The sequence below is a fragment of the Dasypus novemcinctus genome, chromosome 22, assembly GCF_030445035.2.
Source record: "Dasypus novemcinctus isolate mDasNov1 chromosome 22, mDasNov1.1.hap2, whole genome shotgun sequence".
In the NCBI taxonomy this organism is placed as follows: domain Eukaryota; kingdom Metazoa; phylum Chordata; class Mammalia; order Cingulata; family Dasypodidae; genus Dasypus; species Dasypus novemcinctus.
In genome coordinates, this window is record NC_080694.1 from 42,860,936 (window position 1) to 42,881,285 (window position 20,350).

At 40.4% G+C, this 20,350-nt stretch overlaps 1 protein-coding gene, 1 long non-coding RNA gene and 1 pseudogene across 11 annotated transcripts in view; 2 read left to right on the plus strand and 1 right to left on the minus strand.

Annotated features, from left to right (window-relative positions):
• Positions 1-20,350, plus strand: part of GCNT2 (glucosaminyl (N-acetyl) transferase 2 (I blood group)) — a 252,516-nt gene that overhangs the window by 154,989 nt on the left and 77,177 nt on the right. The gene's annotated exons all lie outside the window — the stretch shown is intronic.
• Positions 531-8,968, plus strand: LOC139437274 (ceramide synthase 5 pseudogene; annotated as a pseudogene).
• On the minus strand, positions 10,709-18,210 carry LOC105744531 (uncharacterized). Of its 2 annotated transcripts, none has more exons than XR_009182742.2 (4): positions 17,942-18,210; positions 16,561-16,700; positions 13,446-13,699; positions 10,709-11,496 (listed from the first exon to the last, which is right to left on the minus strand). It is a non-coding gene; the product is annotated as an uncharacterized lncRNA (long non-coding RNA). The 2 variants fall into 2 exon arrangements; XR_001117568.3 differs by having other exon boundaries at positions 17,885-18,210.

Below are 20,350 nucleotides of genomic sequence, written 5' to 3' on the forward strand. Positions count from 1 at the left end.
CACTTTGTTGATACCGTCTCAGCTCAAAGTACGGGGAGCTGTTGTTGGGCGGGGTAGATGCTTTGGCCTTTTGGGATGTTCACAGATATACGTCTGGCTTAAATATCTCTAATCAAAGATTTGAACAAGTACCCAGGTCTCAACTCAACTCCCTTCAACCATTCTTGTCAGATATTTTATTGCCTAGAGGAGCAGGTTAGGATGAATTGAAATGTTCAGAGAGATTCTAGCTGCAGTTGATCTAAAGTAACTTCTTAATTTTTTAAGCCTCACAGTTGCACTAGAAATTCTAGCTTGCAGACTCCTGTTTTTATGTGCTGTGACGTTTTCTTGGTTGTTTATAATAAATGTGGAAAAGGGTCCAAGGTAGACCCGGCATCTGAAATCAGACAACATTAAACATCCTTCTTTGTCTCAGGGCTGGACTGCTCTTCAAAATGCTGCTTCTCAGTATTGTGAGAGAACCTGTGTGACTTGTGACACCTCTTCCGGTACTGTCCCAATCCATTTGTTTCCACTGTTGCGCCAGCATGGCCGTGAGCAGTGTCGGTGAGGCTGTGTCCTGAGCCTGCCATACTTGACATAGCTCTTGCTCTTGGGTGGAATATCCCCAACACACTTGAGGGCTGTTTGAAGCTATGTTCATATCTGAAAGTAGTCTCCTAGCAATAAGACCTATTGAGGAATAACAGCATTCCTCAGAGCGAGACTGGACTGGTGGTCAGGCAAGTCTTTTTAGAGAGAAAGGGGACAGGCATGGTGACGGAACAGTGACATGTATTACCCTAGGAGGAGTTTATCTTCAGAGATCCTGAGTTGTCAAGCCAACAAAGGCTTGTAGGAGGGGAAGTCAACCACTATTCATTATAATACAATGAGTGTAAGTCCTTACTGTTTACAAACACTATTTTAAACACTGGTAAATTGTCTTGGAAATGGCATCTATTGTTATTTTTGTTGGTTTGGTTTGTGGCAGATAGGTGATTATTTTCAGCATCATTTCTTTTAACGTTAAGATATAATCAAGGTTATGCTCATGTACAGATGAAGAAGATGAGGTTTAGAGGGATTGAACTGATGTGCTTACGTTCCTATGGCTTGTCCAAGGCAAAGCTGGGATCTGAACCTGGATTGCTGTATGTGAAGTTGAACTTGGATCCACTGAAGTCTGAGCTATTTCTCTGGCACTAAGAAATAAAGGGATACTTTTTTTTTTTCTTTCTGGACCGTCTAAAGCAAATTCCCTGCAGGATTCTAGAAAGGAGAAGGAATAAGGGTGGAGAAAAAATGGGAAGATTGTGCAACAAAGCTCCACGTAACCACTTTTAGCTGGAGATAAGGTTAGCAGGAATGTGGAGAGGGGCAGAGAGAGAATATGTGTGGATGTTTCTACCTGTGGGTATGTGTGTGCATCTGTCTTCTCTCTGTGTAGGAAAAGAACTAGCATGCTGAGGCATACAAGGCTGCTGTGCCAGCTCAAGTCCTGGGGAGGGTCCTTGCTGAAGCAGACCACCCCCCACTCCCACCCACCCCCACCCAGCCTTCTGTGCCAGCTTCCTGGCTCTTCCTTCTCTGAGCCAGTGGAAACAGGGAGTGTCCTTTACATAATGCTCTGAGAGAGGCTGAGTGCCTACATCTAATCCCTGTCAGAACAACAAAAGAAAAGTAATAGACTTAGGGACTCTGTCTTCACACAGTAGAGATTTTCAGAAGGTAGTTGAATCCGCTGATGTTCACAGTTTCATCAATCCACAAATATTTGTTACACCCTTCATTATGCCAAGGACACTTCTGTGAAGTGAGGGCACAACTGTAAAAAAGAAAAACAGACCTTAATGGAAGGGAAGTTTCATGATTGGAAGAGTCGAATATTATGTTTTAATGACTGTTTAGTAAGAATATATTGGGCTAATTCCCCCCACCGCCTCAATCCCTCAAAAAAATTTTTTCCTCCATGAAGCACCCTCCATCAAATATCCCTCCCTATTTTAAAAATATCTTTAAATGTAATTTTTTTAAAAAATAGGAAACATTTTCATATGGTTCAAAATGTTTAAAGTATTCAAGTCTCTCTCCTGCCTCTGCCCCCATTTCTTCTCTCCATCAGCCGCCAATGTTATTGCTTTCACATAGATCCTTCCAGAGCTATTTTAAGCAATGTTTATCAAATGTCTAATTTTATCAAATGTTAGCTTTTTTTAAAAAAGCTTTCCTTTATAGACATTAAAACAAATTAAGCATTCTCTGTAGAAAGCATCATATACAAATTATTTTTTAAAAGTACACCATAAAAAGCACACAGAAAAAGGAAAGGAAGATGGCCCTCATTTTAGGTGCCATCTTGTCTGTGAGAAATAAAATGCTACAGGATGTGTTCTTGACTTACATAAACCAAAGGCAGAAACCATTTGTAATTTACAGCACACCCTTGCTCTTACTTTGAGGACTTTTTAAATTTAGGTCCAGCTAGTCTGGTAGATGAAAGCATACATAAACCTTTGTTCCCTCACTTAAAACTTCCTGGGGTCTTCTCACTATCTTGAGGATCAGGTCTAAGTTCTTAATGTGGCATGGGTGGCCCTCCATATCCTGGCCCCACCCATCTCTCTTCCCTCATTTCTTTCTTTTTTTATTTTATTTATTTATTTTAATTCATAAATTTTTTGTTGGGGAAGTTGTAGGTTTACAAAAATATCATACAGAAAATATATAAAATACAGAGTTCCTGTAGACTACCCTATTATTAACACCATGCATTAGTATGATACATTTGTTGAAAATCATGAAAGAGCATTTTTATAGTTGTACTATTGACTATAGTCAATATTACAATAGGGTTCATGGTGTTGTACAGTTCTGTTTGGCTTTTAATATTTTTATTCTAGTAACATGCATATGACCTAAAATTTCCCCTTTTAACCACATTTCATGTAGGTAATTCAGTGCTGTTCATTACATTCACAATGTTGTGATACCATCGCAACCATCCATTACCAAGACTTCACAATCAACCCAAATCGAAAATCTCTATATTTTAAGCATTAACTCTCCATTCCCTACCCCCAGCCCAGCCCCTGGTAGCCTATAGTCGACCCTCATTTCTTTTTCCTCAATGCTTCATTATGTTCCAGCAACCATGTGGATTTCCCTACATATTAATGCAATTTTCACCTACTTTTTTTTAAATGATCTTGTCTCTGAGATGCCCTTCCTACTAACCTCTGTTTACCTCCTACCCATTCTTTATAACCTACCTTGGATGTCACCACCTCTGGAAGCCTTGTTTGATAACCCCCCTCACAGATAGTTAGTTGCTCCAAGTCTGTGTTCTCCTAGACATCCACTACCACCACTGCCAGCACCAAAATTATGTAAGTAACTCCTCTACTCTAGTTCCCCCTAAGGAGGGTTTGAGTTCTTTCAGGGTGAGAAACAGGACATTCATCTTTGTATTCCCTATCATTACCCCATACCACCACCTACCACTGAGCCAGAGGATAATGTGGTGTGTTGGAGGGGAATGGACTGAACCTGCAGGAGGAGCAGGAGGATGCTGAAGAGTTAGGAGAGCCAGGGAGGAATGGAGGAAAGTGTCTTGTACCTGGGACAAGAAGTCATTCTTGATAGTAGAGATTGGAGAAACAGTGGGATGAGATGTTGCTTGGAGATATAATCCAGAACAGCCAGGATAGTAAATGGTAAGTCAATGAGAAGAGAGAGCACTTTTTTTTAACCTAACTCCATTAAAGATATATATATCTTTAAAAATTTTTTTTTATTTTTAAAGAAGCTTTAGATTACAAAAATGTTACATAAAAATTGTAGGGGATTCCCATATGCCCCACCCCCTTCCCTCCCACACTTTTCCACATTAACAACATCCTACATTAATGTGGTACATTTGTTACAATTGATGGACACATATTGAAGCATTGCTACTAACCATTGACTATAGTTTATACTCTGCCTCACACAATTTCATAGATTATGACAAAATATATAATGTCCTGTATCCATCATTGCAATGTCATGGAGGATAATTCCAATGTCCTGAAATGCTCCATATCACACCTATTCTTCCCTCTCCCTCCCCTCAGAAACTCTGGTGGTCACTGCATTTATATCAATGATAAAAGTTCTTCCATTGCTAGAATAATAATAAGTCAACTTTATTCCATTGTTCATTCCCCAATCTTGAGAATTTTGAGATGATGATGCCCACTCTGTTTCTAATTGAGAGGGGGCTTAGATGCCATGGGGCAGATGGATGGAACTATCTTGCTTGCAATTGCAGGCACTCTCTGTTCCTTGGAATGGGCACTGTCCATCATCATTTCCTTGCTAGCTGTCCTGGGTGAGTAGGTGTTGCAACTCTGCTGAGATTCAGGGTTCAATCAGTACATGAATGGACCAAAGATTTAAGTCTCTTGGACATATATTTAACAGGTATAGTGCTAATTATAGGTTCAAATAAAAGGGGCAGAAGAGCCATGTGTAGGGAAACTATAAATGAGTCTATCTCTGTTACACTGGGGAGCATAAATTCCAAAGTATGGCCCACTGAGAGGGTGCCACAGTCCTGAGCTTGTCTACCCTGTTTATAGTGTTGAGATGTCTCTAGAGCCCTCAGGAGTCCCAGTGTTTGAGGCACTATTTTCTGTGGCAGTCAATGAGATTCTGCTGAGATGTGCATAAGCATAACCTCTGGAATGATCTCCTGACTCTGAAATCTCTTAGCTATAAAAACTCATTTGTATTTGATGTTTCCCCCTTTTGGTCAAGGTCTTTTTCCAGATGCATCACTAGTTGGCACTTGGTAATACTCTCTCAGTGCCAGGGAAGCTCATCCCCTGGAGTCATGTCCCAGATAGTGGGGAGGCAGGGAAGGAATGCAGTGTGTTTACATGCTGAGTTTGGCTTAGAGAAAGGCCACATTTAAGCCAAAAGAAGGCTTTCAGGAGGTAACTCTTAGGCAATAATATTAAGCTAATTTTCAGTTTCACAAGAAAAGGTTCTTAAGTACAGTCATCAATATCAAGGGCCTGGCATAATGGCCTAGGCACTGCCCATGTACTCAGGGGATTCTTCGTGTTCTATTAGAGAATGTAGCAGTATTCCCCAGGATGGGAATTCAGTATTCTTTTTTTTTAAAGATTTATTTGTTTATTTATTTATTTATTTATTTATTTGTCTCCCCTTTCCCCCCACCCCAGTCATCTGTTCTCTGTGTCTATTTGCTGCATCTTCTTCTTTGTCCACTTCTGTTGTTGTCAGCGGCTCCGGAATCTGTGTTTCTTTTTGTTGCATCATCTTGTTGTGTCAGCTCTCCCATGTGGGCGGCGCCATTCTTAGGCAGGCTGCACTTTCTTTCGCGCTGGGCGGCTCTCCTTTTGGGGCGCACTCTTTGTGTGTGGGGCTCTCCTACGTGGGGGACACCCCTGCGTGGCAGGGCACTCCTTGTGCACATCAGCTCTGCGCATGGGCCAGCTCCACATGGGTCAAGGAGGCCTGGGGTTTGAACCGTGGGTCTCCCATGTGGTAGGCAGACACCCTAACCACTGGGCCAAGTCCGCTTCCCTCAATATTCTTTTGGTTATTGTGTGTGTGTCCACCCACTGTTATGGTACCCCATGACCACTTGAACATATTCATAGGTCTTAGAGTCATGCCCCAGGTGCACCCCTCTCTACACATCCCCCCATCACCCACACCCCATACCAGTGATCCTCCGCTGCCACAGGGACCTTCTGTGATCCAAAACCTGAGAAAGCAATTTTGAATTAGCAACTCCCAGAATTCCAGTTGGAATATTAATGGGACAGAGTTCTTCTTTAGAGAATCTGCTTCCTGGGTAGCCATTCTGGGTCCAGTGTGCAGGCAGAGTGCCTGACACCAAGAGAAGGCCCTAGCTATATATTTAGATGCCTCCAGTTAGTTTCAGCCTTACTTGGACCTGGCTTGAGTTTCTCCCACAACTTGGCCCAGATTCAATCCTGTTTTCTTAGGCTACTCACAATTCATGTAGTAGGCTTCTTCTGATTTAATTTGATCCTTAGTTTCTGGTTTAAAGAATAAAAGAGTAGAAGGAAGTGAAAGGTTAAGAGGAGACAATAGAGAGAAACTTGAGTCATTTCACCAGGTGTAGTTCTCAACAAATGTAAACACTGAGCTATGTAGAAGGTATGTGTTCTCTACAGAAAGGTTACCAGGGCTCTACTTCTGGGCGTAGCTGGATCAGTCCCAATCTTTTTCAAAGTATGCATTGTGTTCTCTGTACATCAGCTCACATTAGAGTTCAGTTTCTGGAACCACAAAGGATGCATTCAGTCATACCAATTGTACTATGACAAGGATTTATAAACATCGATAGACTGGTAGAAGCATGTTTTAATGAATGTCATTGGCGCATTCAGATCTGCAGTAAAGCTATTTTTTGTAACCAGAGGACAGTTCATACTGGCACTTGTTTTTTCAATGTAGATATAATAAATTCTGGTTGAAGGAAATATTCCATTAAAGGGCTACTTCCATGTGTTCCTGTCCATTTAACAGAGTTTAAAAATGATACAATTTTTGCATAGCCAGATAATATTAAATACAAGTAATGGATTTGGACTGATTTCTAATATGTTGTATTACTGATTTAGACCCGTCTGGCTTGTTTCATCTTTTTTGGTAAGGGCTTTATAAGTTCTTCTCAGACGTGTAGTTTGGGTAGGGTCAAAGAGGACAATTTATAGTATACAATGTGTCCTGACTTTCAGTACCTGGACTGACCAGTCTATATCATAAGGAGCTGAGCTCCTGGCACAGAAACCTTAGACAGGTTATAAGGTATTTCCATTATTAAGCTATGCTGAAGCTATAGCTGTTCATAGAATCATGTATGTTGCTTCCAGCTATTGGCTGTGCAGTTACATTTGAGGTCATCTTCTTTACTAAGTGTCTGAGATTCCCAGGGTTTCTGTAACAAAGTACCACAAACTACGTGCTTGAAGACAACAGAAATTTCATCTGTGATTCCTCTAAAGTCTGTTGGGAAGACTGTTATTGCCTCTCTCCTGGTTTCCGGAGGTGGCTTGCCAGTAATCCATGGTGTTCTCTGCCTTTCGTTCTCCCCTCTGTCTCAGTGTCCAAATTTCTTTTTCCTATAAAGGATACCAGTCGTATTGGATGAAGGTGCCACCCTACTACAATACTCATTTTAATTTGCCTAATTCCACCTGTAATGACCCTCAAGGTCATGTTCTGAGGTACTGGTGAGTAAAACACCAACATATCTATTTTTGTGGGGGACACAATTCAATCTATAACCCTGGGGAATCCGTGCACAAACATTTTATGCCCCTTCCTGCAAAGGAAATAATTGCAATAACACTTCGGTTAATTAGTTTTTAATTCCTAATCCCTAGAACAACAATGAGTTTTTAATTCCTAAGCTCTTCCTATTCTTTCTTACTCTTACCATCATAGACAAGGAAACAAAGATTGAATTAAAGCATTGATGAATATTTAATTGAATATAAACACATTATAATTGGTAAACCTCCCACTGAGCTGAACTTAAGTGAATTTAATTCCAGCAGAAAGAAATGGTATAGGTTCCACTTTAGATCTGGCAAATCATTTTTCCCACTTCATTCATCCCTACCAATTTGTATAAGAGAGATCTTTTCGAGAAGCAGCCGTTTTCTTTTTCCCTTTCCGTTTTTTAACAAAAGCATGTTACATTTCAACATCTCTTTAAAACAAGAAAGTATTATATATTAAAACCTACAGTTGGTGTATAATCAATCTGTTTATTATCTCTTTAACATAAATACTTCTACCCTATTTCTCTGTATGTACCTTCCATCTCCTTTTGAGTCCACCTGATATTGTGAAAAGAGCTTTGGAGCCAGGCTGGCATGGTCTCAAGCCGCGGCTTCTGGTGCTTGCTGACAGTAACACTGGCCTAAGTTTATGCTGAGCCTTGGTTTTTCACCTGTGATGGTGAGGATAATAAGTGGTACTTTGTGCACAAAGAAGTTGTGAGTATTAAGTAAGATAAGGCAGATCTGGGGCCAGAAGGGACGGCCGCTGGCCCTGTGGTTCCACTGGCTGTAGCTGAAGCTGAAGCTGAAGCTGTGGCAACAGTGGCCACGGGGTGGGTGCAAGATGGCGACAGTGGCAGGGGAGCCCTGAGCCTACTGTGGGGCTGGCTATGGAGCGAGTGCTTCTGGTTGTCCCAGAGCATGAGCTAGGCTGACCTTGAGGGGCCAGGTGACGGCGACAGCTACCTGCGGGCCTGCCACATCGTGTTTGTGTGTTACTTGGCCACCATTGGGCTCATCACCTCTTCCTACATCAATCCCATGGTTCAGATGGGAACTCTGGTCCTGTGCCTACATGGTGCCTCTGACTTCTTGCGGGAGGCAGCCAAGCTGGCTAATTATACCAAGCGTCAGCGGCTCTGTGGCACCCTTTTTGTGACCTTCAGTGCTGTGTTTGTGGTCACTTGTCTAGGAATCTATCTGTTCTGGATTCTGAGCACGACCCTCTTTGAGAGTTGGGAGATAATCGGGCCCTATCCTTCCTGGTGGCTCTTCAGTGGTCTTCTGGCCTACAGGTTCTGCATGTCATCTGGCCCTACCTAATTGCACAAATTATTGTCAAAGCTTTGATCCAGGGAAAGGTCTAAGGGTGAGCACAGTGATGTGGAGAGCAGCTCAGAGGACAAAGATGTGACCACCAATGCAAAAAGCCCCTGTGGCAGCAGCTCCAGCAATGGTGCAATTGGGAGAGTGCTCACATGGGAGGGAGCCACTGGGGCGAAGAGTAAGTTGGTTGGAATGGGGACTTGGACACACATGGACTTGTGAGCCTCCCCACACCTACACTCCTTTGAGTGGGGGGACTGTAAGGCAATGAGGAAAACCATTTTCACCTAAAATACAAAACCAAGTGCTGCCATTTTGTATTTAATAGCCTCTGCGTTCTTTCAGTAATCTTATTTGCTCTGTGTGTGTTTGTGTGCATACGCACGTGCATTTGTATATTTGCATGAGTTTCATTGCCTGGGTTGGTGTACAGTTCAGGACTGGGCCTGCTGGGCTTTGCCCTTTGCCCCCACATCAGGCCCAGATTCTGGCTGCATCCAGAATTATGCTGGTTCAGGACTATCTCCCTGCTTGTTGCCTGTGACTCCTGAGCCGCCAAAGCTTTGGACCATATGAGTGGAGCAGCCAAATTGAGCTCTAGGTTTCTGCCCTGATCCTCCTTTGGAGCTGAAATATTTCACATGAAGAAGTCATGGAATGGATGGCCAGGATTGCTGTGGCCCCTTGTTGGGTCCCCTACCTACCACCTGGTAGTGACAGGGACAGCTGGAGATGCCCTGCTCTTTACTCAGTGGTAGGCAGAGAGGGGTATTGGGAGTGGGTGAGTTAAGGGCTGGGGCAGGACAACAGCCACTGGGTGAGCTGTTAATGGTTTCATACTGTTGTTTACTCTTCTGTGATTAAAAGTGCTTCAACCCTTAAAAAAAAAAAAGATAAGGCATGTAGTGTGATGGTTCTCAGACTTGGGCATGCTTCAGAATCACCTGGAAGGCTTGTTAAAACACATGGCTGGGTGCCACCCCTTGAGCTCCTCCTCCAGCAAATCTGGTAGAGGCCAAGATTTTGTATTTCTAACAAGTTCCCGTGTGATGCTGATGCTTTTTGGTTTGGGGACCAGACTTTGAGAACTGCTAACATAGATCATCTGTGGTGGGTTGAATTATATAGCCCAGGCTGGACATGCTCTTGGCCCTGGTCTGCATTCTTGTGGGTGTGATCCACTGTAAACAAGATCTCTTCAAGGTGTTACTTCAGTTAAGGTGTAGTGCGACTGAATCAGGTTGGGCTTAATCCAGATGACTGAGGTCCTTTATAAGCAGAGAGAAAGTCCAGTGGAGAGAGAAGCCATGGGGAGCAGACAAAAGGAAGAAGTCATCAGAACCTGGAAGAGAAACGGGAAGATGCCACCATGTGCATTGCCATGTGATGGAAAAGCCAAGGAATCCCAAAGATTACTGGCCTGCCAGATCATATTGACCTGGGAGGAAGCAAGCCTTGTACCTCTTGATCCTGTTGTTAAGCCAACCCACCATATGGTATTTGTTTTAGCACCTAGGAAATGAAAACACCATCTTTTATGGAACTTGGTAGATCTGCAGCAAATGTTGGTTCCTTTTGTTTCCTTCTAGAGGTTCTCCTTGGCTAAGAAAAAAGAAAGCTACCAGCAAAAAAGAAAATGAGTTTATTTAAAGAAAAGCTTTAAGTCACTAGTAGTTGAAGTGTTGAATACATATGGCAGACACTGATGAATACATATGGCTGTGCAAATGACTGACGTTTGGGAAGTTATTAGTACTGAGGAACTATCATGGCCTTTCCAGTGAGACAGACCTGATAATGAATATTAGCTTTATATCCTTAGCTAATCCGATCTTCAAACCCCTCATCTTTACCATCCCAGTAATAAATGGATACTTAGTAAGGTTGTTTTGAGAATTAAATGGGGAAAAAAAGATATAAAATGAGAGGTTAAGTGTTTATCCATTTATTAATATGGATCCATATTAAGAAAACCTAAATATAACCTAGTATCCCTTTACTAATCTATTTAAATCTCCTTTCATTATAAAAGGTTGTCCATGCAATGGCTTCCTACTGTGGAAAATTTGATATAGATATATCCAAAGAGGAATAGGAGGAAATAAAGAAAAATGTAAGCACGTAGATATATTAGGATAGATACTTATTCTATATCATTTTGGTTTCCATTAATGTTATTTGTATAAGGGATTTTAAAAACCACTAACAACCTTCAGTCCTCAAGATAACACTGTAAAATACTCATTATCGATTAGAAAAGTGTGTCCTTAAAAATATGAAAGATCTGAAAAAATTGCTGTCAGTTCTATGTTTGAGATCACAACACATGAAAGAAGCAGGAGTTGGGTTTGTCTAATAGGTTATTTTATTTTCTTAAACCCTGCCATGTCCCAGAAAGGATTTGAGATGGCTGTTTAGAACATCAATATAATTGCTCAGAAGAAGAAATCAGCATAGCCAAAACTTGAAAGAAATGTGTGACCTGTTTCACAGTCATTCTCTACAGGTTTTTGTGGTCTCGGCCACATCCTTCCCATTTCGAGTGGTCAGTTTCCTCAACGTTAAAACGAATGCTGCTCCCCCTAGCTCACAGGAAGATTTTTTTAAACCTTTTTCATGAAAGTTTACCGATATACACAACAGTTTAGAGAACAGGACAATAACCCTCTTCAAGTCCACCAGTTTTAAGGGCCATGAGCACGTTCTACAAACTCAGAGACAGAAAACTTACAATTTAAAATTTACAACAACTCATCGAGTTGACTCTAATTCTCACCAGTGAATTACTTCCTCTTTTCACAGGAAATGCAACGGTCTGGTATTCTAGTCTGCGACTTTCTTTGTATCCCATAACAATCTGTGGAAAATAGAAATATTTTCATCTGGCTTCAACTTGTAGCATCTATTAATTACATCAACAGACTGGGTATTTTTTTTCTTTTTTAAAAAATCAACAAAACTAACTCTCCAAGCACAGGCTCTTTATGCATTGGGAACAAGTGTCAGAATTCTGCTTCTCAAAATTTCTGTTCTCCTGGCCTTCCTCTTCCTGCAGGTGAAACGTGAGAAGTACTGATACCAAGAGTAGCAAATGAGCGGAATAGATCATTCCATGGGCAGTAGCTAGTGGTACCTTTTTTCACTAGATGGAGAGGACATCTCTTCCATCCCTGCTAAACAATCCACTTAACAGAAGAAAAAAAACAAATTGACAGTCTTACCAATTCATGTGCCCCAATGGAATTAGCATGAAGATATTTGGCCTTCAACCCAAAGAAAATATGTCCTTTTCTATCACCATATGTCTCATAGAGACTTCTCTGTTGGAGTCAATCTTTTTGTTAATTTTTCACACATGTAATTTAATCTGAGAGCCTGTGCAAAACACAGGTATGAAGCTTTATTATTATTATTATTATTTTGAGGTACTGGGGCTGGGGTTGAACCTGGAACCTCATACATGGGAAGCTGGCGCTCAACTACTGAGCCACACTGGCTCCCCAAGCTTTATTACTTTTCATGAGGGTTCTCTCATCTCACAGGGTGAAATGAAGAAAAGGATATGGAATCCCAGCGCTGCTAATTTACAGCTTGTCTGACGCTGGATAAATTACTTAACCATCCTGAGCCTCAGTGAACTTTGGTTTTAGGACATGTATTAGTCAGGGTTCTCTAGGAAAACAGAACTGACAGGAGATATCTGTAAATAGATTGAGATTTTATAAGATTGCCTAACAGAGATGCACAGGTCCAAATTCCGTAGGGCAGCTGCAAGCGAGGGACTCTGATGAAGGTCCTTGATGAGTTCCCCAGGAGACGCTGGCTGTTTGAAGTAGAGATGGGACTTCTCTGAATGCTGAAATCACTTCCCCTTTTAAGGCTTTCAACTGACTGGATGAGATGTCACCCACTGCTGATGGCAGTCTCCTCAGTTGATTGTAGAGGTAATCAGCCATATATTCAATTAACTCACTAATGATTAAAGTCCATGAAATGCCCTTGTATTACAGTTAGCCCAGTGTTTGCTTGAGCAGACAACTGGGCACCATTACCTGGCTGGGTTGACACATTAGCCTAACCATTACAGGACATAAGAGGAAATAAAAGGCATTTAAGAATTTATTGAAAAATAAGAATTGTGTATTGGGCAGTTTTGGTTCAACTTCACCAACTATCTATATATATCTGGAGAATAATGACACTTGCAGCAGTTGACTATGACATGTTAATATTTCTTTTCAAAGAGGTTTTTTTTTTTGTCTTCTCAAAGAATCTGTGGTTGGCTCTATGTTTTAGATGACCCCAAAAGACACTCAAGTTTTGGAACAGAAGCTGGTGTACTTTGAATTTTTAAACATTTCATACTGCCCAGCTAAGAACAGTAGAATATTGAGCAAGTGGACAATAAGCATTATGAGTCATATATGAATGTTTTATTTTCCTTTTTTTTCCAAGTCCTTCAAACTCCAGACACTATCAGGTAAGAGGGTCTAGGGATCTAGATATACACTCTATAAAATTATTTTTTAGGTTTTAGTGCTTGTCCTTAACTAGCCATTTGACCTAGACATGTCACTTAATCTCAGTGAGCCTCAGTTTCCTACCCTGTAAAATGAAGAAATTGAGCTAGGTGATCTCAGAATACATTCCAGCATTATTTTGCTTGAACTCTGGAGCATGTCACAAAAGGGCTAAAGTTTTGGGCGCAGACAGACTTGGGTTTCATTTCCCTGCTGTGTGACCTTGAGCAATTTTTTATTTTCTGTGTGTGGGCTGTAGTTTACGTATTGTGGGAAGCTGGCTTACCTGTTCCCTCTTTGTTGCTCTTGTCCCCAGTTATTGTAAACGTTGCCATGCTGATGAGGAACAGCTGCTTTGGAGTTCCTAGTAAATATGATGTGGAAGCTAGGGTCGAGGCTCTCAGTTCCAGAAGCTGCGAGCCCCCTGGTTCCATCCTTGGTTCCTCTCTCGTGTTTCTCTTTGTCCATTATTTCTTTAAGTTCTGCATTGCCTTCCCTTCAAGCAAACCTATTGCTGAGCTGGTTCTCAGCATTACACACCTGTAAAATGGGAACAATACCCAGTATTTTAGTGTTCCTAGCTGTCAAATCAAATGCCATCTGATGGGTTGGCTTAAACAATGGGAATTTATTGGCTCATGAAATCGAAGTGTCATCAAGGTAATGCTTTCTCCCAGAAAACCGTGGCATTCTGGGGTTGGCTGCCATAGCTCTTTGGTCCTCGATCTTGACTTTTTTGTCACATGGCAGCACAGATGGTGGCCTCTCCTGGTTTCTCTGTGTTCTGTTGACTTCTGGTTTCTCCCCATGACTTTTCTGTTGACTTTGCCCCTGCTTATAAAGGACACCAGTAACCCAGATTCATTTGGGCCGCACTTTACCTCACATCACATCTTGGAGAGAGATTATTTACAATGGGTCCACACCCACAGGAATGGGTTAAGTTTAAGAACATGTTTTTTCTGGGATACACAGGTCTAGATGACCACACTGATTTCATAAGATCATCATGAGAGTTACAAGACAATGGGGTCTAGCTCCTAGCTCAACCATTATCAGTTCTGTTCCCCTCACTATCCCTTCCTCCCCTCCTTGGTGGGATGTTAATGCAACAACTTTCCTGTTTATATTATACTGTGACCAATAGGATTAATGGAATGATGGCCTTGGGCAATGAATTTCCTTGTCAGGGTCATCATAGCTACCCGTATCTAGATGCCAACCACCATGACAGCCACAACTTATTACTAAGGCCAAAACTCACCTTCACACACTGTTGACCAAATGAGAACATTTGGTACACAGTATTTCCACTTGTCTACTTGTTATAGCACATTTCCCCTCATGTCTAGGTAGTATTTTCTGGTATGTCCATCGGGTGCTGAGCCATACTAAAGCTAGTGTAGTGTAGTGTGGTGTGTGTGTATATTTGTGTGTATGGGGGGGGCGTATTTTTTGGAGTCAGACCACTTGGCTTCAGATCCAGCTTGCAGATTTCTAGTGGGTTTGATTTGCATCAAATTATGTAACCTCTATGTCAGTTTCTGTATTTGGAAAATGGAATGATAATAGTATCTACTACTGTATGAGAATTATATGGATTAATACATATCAAGTACCTAGAATGGTACATGGCATCTAGTAAGTATCAGTAACTGAGATTGTTTTTATTCCATCCAGTTGTCCTCATTAAAGGACAGCAGGGGCTGCAAAAATGCCCCCAAGATACAGAGGCTTCTGAGATTACTACAAAGAATTTGGAAGAATTTCTAGAACTCAAGAGAAAATCAGCTTGAATTCCACCACCACTTCTGTCCCATCTGCCCCATCCCTGTGTTACTGGGGTTCATCCTGTTTGGAAAAAAGAGAGGAGTACAGTAACTGAAAATATTATTTTGGTTCGTGGGATCAGTGCTCCGTGTACAATATTTGACTTAAATACTAAGAATCATGGGTGGTCAACAATGATCTTATGGCAGTGCTAACCTCTTGACTCTTGGGAAGAAGAAAGCTGCAATTTTCAAATAACCTAAATCTCTTCTCTCTTCCCCAGTAAAAAATTCAATGTTTCTACCAGAATGAGGGGGCGACTGACACAGTTTGAAACAAGGTGCCCCAGCAAGGGACTTCTTTTACTTTTGCTTAATTGAAAAACTTTTTTTTATTAGAGCAGTTGTAGGTTTACTTAATAATCATACAGAGAGTCCAGAATCCCTGTATACCTACCTCCACAGTTTTTCCTCTCATTAACATTTGGCATTAACGTGGTGCCTTTGTGAATTGATAATACAATTTTATTATAGCCATATAATTAACTATAGCCCATAATTCACATAAGGGGTGGTAAGGGTCATCTTGCCTATTTCCCTATCACAACTTCCATCCATTGTGCCCAGCAGGGCAGGGGAGAAGGGAGAGTCCCAAATGAATTAGACATGGCTGCACTGATTTTTCAGAGCCCACTCGATGGTCCGCATGGAAGTGAGAGCTACCCTAGAATGAACAGTGTGTGGATTCCCTTCCCTCACAGGGCAGGGGGACTCAAATCGTGGCATCATCTAGCTTGGGATCCTGGCAAAGACCTTCCAACACAGAACTTTATCTTTCTCTTTGGCTGAGGAAACTATCTCATGGGGGGAGGGGGGTGGGGGGAGGCACATATATTGTAAAATTTGAATTGATTCAAGTAATAGCTCTAAAGCCAGGGTTCTTAACCAGGAGTCCATGGACCCCTGTCCATGGAAAGATTTCAGGGGGTCTGTGAACTTGAGTTGAAAAAAAAATCACCTTATCTTTATTTTCTCTGATCTCCATTGTTGAGTATCATAAAACTATCTGCCACTACAGTCTGAGAAGGGGTCTGTGGTTTTCACCTGACTGGCTAAGGAACATGGAACATAAAGGTTTAAGAGCCCTAGACCCCAGTCCTGGCACATGGGAGGTGCACAGTAAATGTGGTTATGATGATGGCTGTTATTTAAGTGGATGATCCTGGAAGAAGGAGACACTCAGAATGGCTACCTCAAAAATAACAAAATGATTTTGTGAAGTGGAAGTTGAGTTGGTGCTAGAGATGGGAGAGAAAGTCATCTGTTCGGGATACATGATTTAGCAGTTGAACTGGGTCACAAAGATGGGACTTCTAAGTCTTAATATAATAGTCTTTTTATATTCAGTACTTTCAGTTCCCTTCTGAAATATCCTCGATATTGGAGCAAAATGGCAGTACAACAGTATTTTGGAGTTTATATTACTTAACACTGAGAGTCTGATTTTGGTTACAGGATTCTATAAAACTGTTCAGAATTTATTAAAATAAGATAGTAAAATGTTTAATTTATCACATAGGAAATTCTATAGGTATACTACAAAAAACAATTTAAAAAATTTTTTCCATTTACCATGGCGACCCATCCTTTTGTTACACGTTGTTGAATTTGAAACAGCTTCTTTATTTTTCTGTTTTAATGTATATACAGTAAAAGTCACTCTTTGTGGTGTCCAGTTCCATGTATCTTGACAGAAAGTCATGGATCTACTGCTGCAATTGAAAAAACAGAACAATTCCCTCACCTCCCAGAATTCCCAGCTTGCCCCTTTGTTGTCAACCTTTTCCCCCAACCCCTAGCAAGTCCTGACCTGTTTGTCTCTAGAATTTTGCCTTTTCCAGAATGTTGTAAAAATGGAGTCAGAGAACAGATGGTCTTTTGAGTCTAGTAAAACAGCTTTTGATTAAGTATGTGTATGTGTGTTTAATTGTGTATTCCAAGATGTATATGGTGGCTTCTTATAGACCCTCTGGAAGCTCTAATACCTGTTGAGTATTGTTTCCATTTGGCCACGCTTTCTTTTTCCAAGTTATTGTTATTTCCATAAACAACAGAATCATATGGACCTCTTATTAAAAAAAGTAGGGTCACTTTTAGTAATACAATTCATTTGAGGTAATAAACTAAAAGCAATGACAGCATCTAATTATATAATTATTAGCTTGAACTTGGTGTATGGTTATTACCTTTGAATCGACAGTATTACTGATTCAGAATTAATAGTAGGAACACCAAGAACTAAATTGTAAGAAAAAAAAATTTTTTTTTAAACTTTTGTTTTTGTTCCAGAAACACACATGACAAACTCATAAGCTTCCCATCACAGGTTCTTTCAATCAAACAAATTACACAATAGCATCATAATTCACACTCTGGCAATATCCAGATATGGGTTCTTATCAGAACCCCTGTAGAAGTGGACATATCTAGATTTGCAGTTGGCTCAAGGGTTTATCTTTTTCTGTAAATTGAATGTATTAGTCACTGATCTGCACTAAAGATGGCTACAATTCAAAGTTTCTAAAACATTGCAAGAACTATTGCACAAGCCCCCAATAGCTAAAAACTAGATACTAAAAAACTGGTACTGCTAACACTAAAATACCCTAGGCAGAGGAGCACGACAAGGACAAGAACCTGAAGGGGCCAACTTTTCTTTGAAATCTCTTGATTTAACTAATTTATGTAAACTTTGCATTCTTGTCCACTCTTAAACTTTTTATTGAAATGTAATATATAAGTATAGTATAACTACATACTATAGAAATATAAGTAATGTATTGATTAGTGGAAGCATACAATATAAATGTTAAAACTGCACATCTAGACTTGAGACTGAATTTTCAAACTGAAACCCCTGTATAACCAACATGAGAAAGGTATTACCAGAACCCACCTTCTGCTCCATTTAAATCACTTTTGAGAGTAATGACTATAAATTCGCTTTGCTTACTTTTGTGCCATATATACTGTTTTCTTATAACGCAGTGCTTTTCATCCAATGCTCGGGTGAAGAGCTGGTTCAGGAAGAGCTCCTAAGCTTACCCTATGGCTTTCTGTACTTCTGAGAACTGCTTTATGTTTCATGGGGGTACCCAGGTCTTTGGGCACACCAGAAAGCTGTTTCTCCTCTTTGCTTCATGTTTCTTCTCTTTTTAAAGCTTATTTAGTTGCTTCTCATATTTGCATAAGAAGAGTGCTTCTGCTGTTCAGTGTAGAAGATTAGGCTTGCTATAGATAGGGACTTCGTTCCCAAAATTAGCAACCTATTTTTACCCCAGTACAGAAAGCAACAAATGGAATTTACCATTGACCTTCAACTTCGGATCTGTCTTAGGTTGTAAATAGGGGCCAAAATTAGATAACGGCCTTAAGTGAGAGTGATTTTTCTGTGGCTCCTTTTACATGGAGCTGGAGGGAATGTTTTACAAGTTGCAGTTGAATTCTTGATTTACATCCAACTGGGTGTAGCCTGGTGCTTTGTTTTGAAGATAAAGTTGGCACTGTGTGAAGGCAAGATGAAAATTTGTCTTCCAGAGTCATTAAAGACTTTTACCTAGGCAACAAACAAAACAGTATAGGGCATGCTGTGTTCTACAGATTTCAGCAAGGGAAGACTCTGCCATGGAATCCATTTCATTGTAATACAGAGAGAAGAGAAATCAATATTTTAAATACTTTCATTTGAAACAATCACATAAATCCTAAGAAATACCACTTAAATCTGTGAATAGCTCAGGCTGTGAACAAACATATGTAAACAAGTAGATCACAGAAATAACTTGCTACTTGATATTCATGTGCTGGAAGGAAAATAACAATACAATCTCCTGAGTTTCTGGAATCCAATAAAATTTAAATCGTAAGCACACAGTTTTTTGAATTGGTAAGCATGTATATAAGTGATGTCTGAACTCGTTTAATTTAAGGAAACCCAACACATTTATTCCTATGGTAAAAAGGTTATTTGGTAAAGTTCACTTGTGAAAGGTTATTTAAAACCTATGCTCAATAGAAAGTAGTCAGCTAATTAATACATAGCTATGTTGTAGCCTTAAAGCAACATAGAAGTATTTATTTATAGAAAAAATGCTTTATGAAATAATGTTTTCCTAATGCTAATGATTGTTATTTGTGTTAGTATTTATAGTGGTATTTTTTACTTTCATTATTGTACTTTAATGTACTATTTGAATTCATTCGAATAACTGCTGTTCAATTTTTCACAAATTACAGAATATTTTAAAGAGGAAATAAGTAAAAATTCACAAGATAAATATGTCAAGATATTAACACTAGGTAACTTTGGACTATAGGAAAATAAACAATTGGCCTTCTTTTAACTTTTATGTACTTTTTAAATCTCCAAAACTTAAAACATGAAGTTACTTTATGTATCAGTCAGGGTTCTCTAGGGAAACAGAATCAACAAGAGATATCTGTCAATAGTATGCAATAGTATGGGGATGCACAAGTCCAGGTTCCACGGGCAGGCTGCAACCAGGGGCTCCAATGAAAGTTCTTGATGAGTTCTGGGAGACGTTGGCTGTCCAAAGACAAGCTCGGAAATTCTCACTCAATGCTTGAATCACTTCCCCTTTTAAGGCATTCAACTGACTGGATAAAGCGTCACTCATTGTTGATGACTGTCTCCCAGATTGATGTAACTGTAATCAGCTACCTATGATTTACCACTGCAGTAAAGTCAATGGTGACTGAAGTCCATAAATGTCCTTGTATTACAGTTAGCCCAGTGCTTGCTGGACCAAACAACTGGGCACAATTTCCTGGCTGAGTTGATGCATTAGCCTAACCATTACACTTTATTCAGTGGAAAAGAAAATCTCTCCTTGCTGAGGCACAATATTTGGTGTTTTAGAAGCAATAAAACATTCTCTCTATGAAGACATGGCCAATAAAAGACTATTGTATGAAGTCTCAATACTAGCTACATATTAGGATCACCTAGGGCATTTTAAAAAATACCAATGCCCACCAATACCTGGTCGATGGGGCTCAGTTATCAGTCCTTTTGAAAAATTCCCTGGATGACTCTACTGTAGCCAGGGTGAGGCACCTCTGATACAGATGAGGGATAGAGTTAGGATAAAAACCTATGAATGGAGTTTATCATCTGGTAGACTTGGCCATTATTCATTCCCTACCATTTGTACCTGATAGCTACTTTAAAATATTAATAATAGTAAAAACATCAGTTAAGCTTTTGCTGGAGGGAAAGGTGGAAAGGATAACTTCCAAGGCTTTAAGACTTGAAAACACGAGTTCTTCTGAGCCAGGCCATCTCTGCTGAGGCTGATGGTCATGGATAGCCTCACTCACTTGCTGGGCTTCACTCCACATG